The sequence below is a fragment of the Chionomys nivalis genome, chromosome 3, assembly GCF_950005125.1.
Source record: "Chionomys nivalis chromosome 3, mChiNiv1.1, whole genome shotgun sequence".
NCBI lineage: Eukaryota > Metazoa > Chordata > Mammalia > Rodentia > Cricetidae > Chionomys > Chionomys nivalis.
In genome coordinates, this window is record NC_080088.1 from 44,989,978 (window position 1) to 44,995,977 (window position 6,000).

A 6,000-nucleotide genomic window follows, 5' to 3' on the forward strand; every position below is an offset into this window, starting at 1 on the left:
AGGAAATCTGATGTGAGATAGAATCTTCTATGTAGGTCAGGAAAGCCACACCCATGCAATCTCAACAGTAAGATTGCCCAAACAAGGTCTGAACAGTGACAACTCCAATTGACATGCAAGCATGGATGAGGAACTATCTTACACAACCCCGCCCCTTGATGAAGAGCTGGAAGCAATTCATGGCTACCGAGAGAGGGAAAATCAGTCTTCTACAGAGATGAGCCTCCCGATGAAATCTCCAGTCTCAGTGATCAGTTGTTAACACTGTGTGCAAGATCAACACTAAAGGGGATCAGCAGGCTGTGTCTATAAGTTTATGTTTGTGTGTGCCAACAATAATAAATAAAGAAGAAGTCATGAATATGAGAGAACTGGGGATCATGCAAGAAGTTGGAGGGAGAAGAGAACAAAGAGAAATGATGCAAACACAGTACTCATACATGAAATTTTCAGAAAATAAATTAAAAGAATGAAACAACAGACTAAACGCAGCAGGAAATAGATGTACACAGAGTAGTCTTTTTGCCCTTGAAACCAAATTAGAACTTTATATTTTACTTCATTTTCTTTTTATTTTACTTCCTTCTTTAAGGTTAAATACATATTTTCTTGTGTGTCAGTCTTTAAAAAAGAATAGACTTTGAGCTCAAATGTGAGCTTTCCTACATGTAAAATTTAGATCAACACTCTATGTATTACGTATATTTTAGTCTAAATAATGAAACCTCCATACACACTTGATAATAGTGTGACAAAATTAAATTTAAAAATACCTATATTTGCTCAATCAATGAAAGTATAAATTGTTAGCAAAATCTGAATATTTCCAATTATGCCTTCGCTGCTTCTGTCTAATGGACAAGGTTATATCTCTGAACTCCTTGGTCAGATACTTTCTCACACCAGCCTTTTCCCCTCAATTACATATGATGGATGCTGTTGCTAAGCCATTTTCCCCCTCTCATTAAAAACAGAATTAAATCAATGTTGTAATCCAAATAAGAATAATAAGAACAGCAACAGGAAAAATTCACACAGCTGTACTGCAGCTGGACATTGCTTTGGCTATGTTTGGGCTTCCTAGGCGACTCTTGCATCCCTGGGAGTATTTTTGGTGTTTCTTCTGAAACTGAGGTATTGTTTTGGGTTTTTAAATATTTTTTTACCTCTTAATATTTGGAGCAGCAAATATGATGCAACACAGCAGGTATCACAACTTCCTGTTGAGTTTCATGAGTGGATTGATTTGTTTGTGTGTCCAATTCAAGAAGGAAGTTCATCCATGAATTGTTCTCGAGGACCCAAAGCCACAAAGAACCCCAGTGTTTACTTTGACTTATGAGGGAAGGAGGTTCAACAGGGATTTCTGCAGCCAGCATTGAGGATGAATCGCACACACAGCCGTCAGATCATAAGCATCTTTACTTAAGGTAATTTCCGAGAATTTTTAGTAGATGAATGGCGGGGGAACACAGGGCTTCTAGCAACAAGCAATCAAGGTATGATCACCAAAAAACAATCATGTAGAATGGAGGATCAACATTTTCAGTAAAATAGCTTTCTTCTACTTCATTATGGGGAAAAAAAAGCCATACCCATGACCTTTTCTTATTGCTGAGACCCAAATAACTCGGGGCGTGGGGATCAACTCAAACAAAGGAGGATGCATATTTGCTCATAGACTGAGGATACAGTTCATTATGCTGGGGAAGGCATGATAGGGTAAGGGTCAGGGTGAGGCAATTCTTCACAGTATGACCACAATTAGGAAGTAACAAGAGATGAATGTTGGGGCTTTCTTCTTTTCCTTAGTTCAGAACCCTGGATCAAAATAATGACTCCGCCATTAAGGGTAATTTACTCTTAGTTACACTTATCTGGAAACATACTCATCTATGTGCCCTTGGGTGTGTTTCCTAGGATAATCTTAGTGTCCTACATGCTAAATAGTTTTCAGAGAAGGAATCAACCTAACTGTTCTATAGATAAAACGTAGCAGTGGCTTGATCAGAACAAAACAGAAAAAGGGGGATTTGAAGTTGGCTACCTAAGAGAGTCAATCTCCCACAAGTGAACAAAAGGCTAATGAACTAGAAGAACATATTTATTCCCTGGCTTTGATTTTGTCTCATTTTTAAAATGTTCATCTTCTTTCTAACCTAAGTTCCTTCTGCTGTAGCTAGGGGCTTAAAGCAGAGTTATTTAGATGCCTCTGTCAAGTGGTGCAGGAATGAGGGTTTACTCCATAGCTGGGAACTCTGAAACCTGAGCTGCAGCCGTTCTTGGCACTAAGCTCACAGGGATAGCTGATTCTATCTTAGCAACTGATATCTATTCCCACTGCAGTCTGTGGGTGTCCTCACCTCATTTCCATGCAGTCGCTTCTCATCAGGCTCCCCCAGCTATTCTGCTACCTTAGGCCTACCTAGTCAACCAGCAAGTCTCTACCTAGACTAGACCTACCTACTCCTCCCATCTTTTTCCCATGTCCTCCTCCTTCTAACTTCCTTTCTTCTTTTTCCAAGTCCTTGGACCCTAAGTTTTCCATGCTAAAAACTGGTTAAGCTGATAAATCCAGGGCATTATCCTCTTGGGAGTGGGTCATTTAAACATGAGTGAGAAGTTCATGGAAAAATCACCTCCAAATGCTAACTTGGTCAACTGCTCCACATCTTGTACATCTAATATATACAAGGCAGCAAGAAACATTTGTAGCCTTAAATTTTGTTGTATATCACAATCATATATACTGTATAATGTATTTGCAATTTAAAATATGAGAAAATTAAAATACATCCTAAGGTCCTAGATCTGGTAACAAAGTTGCTATATGATTCCAGATTTTTCTGGTTTACACTATTTTTAATTTAGTACCTAAGATCCCGATAATGACAAACAGTAACCACAAGGTACATTCAATTGTGTATCTGGAAACCTATTTTTGTGTAAATTGGGCTCTCTACAGCATTCACATAGCATTTTGCCATAATGCTACTCTACCAATGTTCTTGATGAATATGCCCATTAGACAAAACATCATAATAATGATGTCAAAGCAAGGAGATCTTCAGGGGTCCACAATCTCAATTCTTAGCATATTCTAACCATACAGCCTCTTTTCTCTCTCCATTTCAGAAATGGAATTCTCAAAGAACAGTTAATAAAAGATGAGAAAAAGAGAGTTCAAATAAAACTAATAATAAAGCCTTCCAGGCCAATGAATGGTACATCAGTTTATGGCTGTGGAAATGGTCAGAAAATCCCCTGAATTTGACATTAGACTAATAAGAAACACAGAATGAAACTTGTAAGAATTTGGACTCAATGAATCAGTAGAAGAAGGGATGGACCGAGAATATCAGAATATCAGAAAACAGAATATGTTTTTTAAAAAGGTTAAAACTATCAATTGAAATATTTGTTTATCGTTTATTGTGGATATAGATTCTCACATCTCTAGTAAATCAATTTATTATAACCAATACAACAATCCTGAGTGAATCAGGTACTTGTCTATGACTATGATGAAGCACCATCACCAAGGCAACTTGTATAAGAAGGAGTTTGTTTTGGCTTACAGTCTCAGAGGGATGATGAATAACAGCCACTGGCAGGCATGGTGACAGAAACAGGAAGTTGAGAGCTCACATCCTTGACTGCAAACATGAAACATAGAAAGTGAACAAAATGGTGCAAGACGTAATGTCAAAGCCCAGTCCCAATGATGCACTTCCTCCAGAAAACTTGCAGCATCTAAACCTCCCCAAACAGCATCACAAACTGGGGACCAAGTGTTTAAATGCCCAAGTCTATGGAAGATATTTGTCATTCAAACCATAACAATGAGAGCTGAAAAAATATACTGGAGACAGTGTGATTCAGCAGAAGTCTAGGGAAAGAAGAGAATTGTGTTCTCTCTTAGTTACGGCTTCTATTGCTGGGACCAAATGCCATGACCAAAACGCAAGTTGGGGAGGAAAGGGCTTATTTGGCTTACACTTCAGCATTGCTGTTCATCACTGAAGGAAGTCAGGACAGCAACTCAAATAGGGCAGTGAAGGCGTAAATCACAAGCAATCCCACACCAGTTTGGAATTATGATTAATAGAATGGTTATTTATTTAAGGGAGAAAAACTTTCAGATCACCATCCTGGACAACAGCCCTCTAAGCAATCAGGAAGGGAGCCTAGTCGTCGGAAGCAGAGCCTGAAGCCAGAGAGCAAGCAGAGGGCGGTGGCCGCTTTTTTAAAGAGAGAGAAACCACGCCCCAATGGGCTGGTATCTCAGCAGCTATTGGCTGAGGGAGCGGAAGGAGCTCCCACAACAGGGCAGGATCCCAGAGGCAGGAGCTGATGCAGAGGCTTTGGAGGGGTGCTGCTTACTGGCTTGCTCCCTCTGACTTGCACAGCCCACCTTCTTATAGAACCCAGAACCAGCAGTCCAGGGATGGGACCACCCATCATGGGCTGGGCCCTCCCCTATTGATCACTAAATGAGAAAATGTCTTACAGCTGAATCTCAAGGAAGCATTTCCTCAGCTGAGGATTCTTTCTCTGATGACTCTAACTGTGCCAAGTTGACACACAAAATCAGTCAGGACATGTTCCAGAGACAAAAAGCTCTAAAGAAGTACCCCAAAGACCTTGGACTGATCAAAGAAAGAGCACATCTTCATCTTTTCATCTTCTTCACACACGAATATTCTCTTGCCATCTTACCATGGGCAAGAAACATCCACAGAATGTGGTCCTTGTATAAAGCTTTGCAGATGCTAACTGAATCCCAGAAGCGTAACTTTGGCTTTGAAGAGGCTTACAGATTTGTGGGACTTTCTAGCCCTATAGAATTCCAGGTGTATTCTAATCTAACCTAAATCAACTAGAATTAAAAAAATTGAGTTAAAATTACTTTGAACTTTGCAAGTCTTTCAAAGTCAAACTTTCAAAGTTCCTATTGCAAACGAAGAATATTCATTCAACATCATAGAACTAGACATACTATGGACTTCACACAGATTCCTTAACCCTTATACTAACTGAGTGGTATTAGTATCCCTGCTGTAGAATGTGCAAAATGAAGTCTCAACAGATTAAATAATCCCTAGTAAGGTCAGACTATTATTGCACTATGACTGCAAAGCCCATGCTTATTATCTCTTCCTTTCTGGAGCCTCACTCTTGCTGGGTTCAGACTACAGTTCCTGGGATTGTTCTCAGAGCACTGGTGCAAGCAAATTACATGCTTACCTCAAATCACAGTTGGTAGAAGGTTAGGCATGGGGACCTCTGTCCCTTTAACACCCTCCCAGAAGGAAATAGTGAAGTTCTGGTCTTTAGTTAAGTCAGATAGGATATAATAGCCAAGGGTATGACCCCAAACTGCAAATGGGCCTGGAGTCTACATTCTACAGATAACAGTACAGTAGGCCCCTGAAGAAGGTACAATGCCATAGGAAAGATGGCAATAGATCAGTTTTGAAGGTCAGGGGAAGTACTTAATTGAGTTCTAAATCTGCAGTTTACGAATTGTGTGACTTTGGGATGGACAGTTTCTCCCACCCTCGGTCTTGAGGTCTTAACATATATTGAAGCAGCTATTGCAGGGCCTGGCTTAAGGCCTGCTGAAGAATTCAATAGAAAAACATATGCAAATCAGTTAAAAAAAAAAAACCTTTGTGTGCTCTTACAAAACAGGCTATTCTAAATTTTAGTTATTTCTAGTTTCATGGAGATTTTCTATAAGTGAAATCACACATCCCTAGTTCTTTCTATCTCCCCGCCTCACGCTGTGCCATTTTCTCAGAAGGTTTGAATGTGATTCTGTGTAATAAATCATTCAAACAAGTGTTGGAGGGAAGAGAATTTCATGAAAAAGAACCCGGATGCTGAAGTCAACAGCGTCTGTGGCAGAGTCAGGTGGCCGCTTCTCACAGGGGAGTTGTGGGCTGGGCTGGCAGGTGGATCCTGCTGCTCCTTCCTGGTTTTCATCACTGCAGGCTA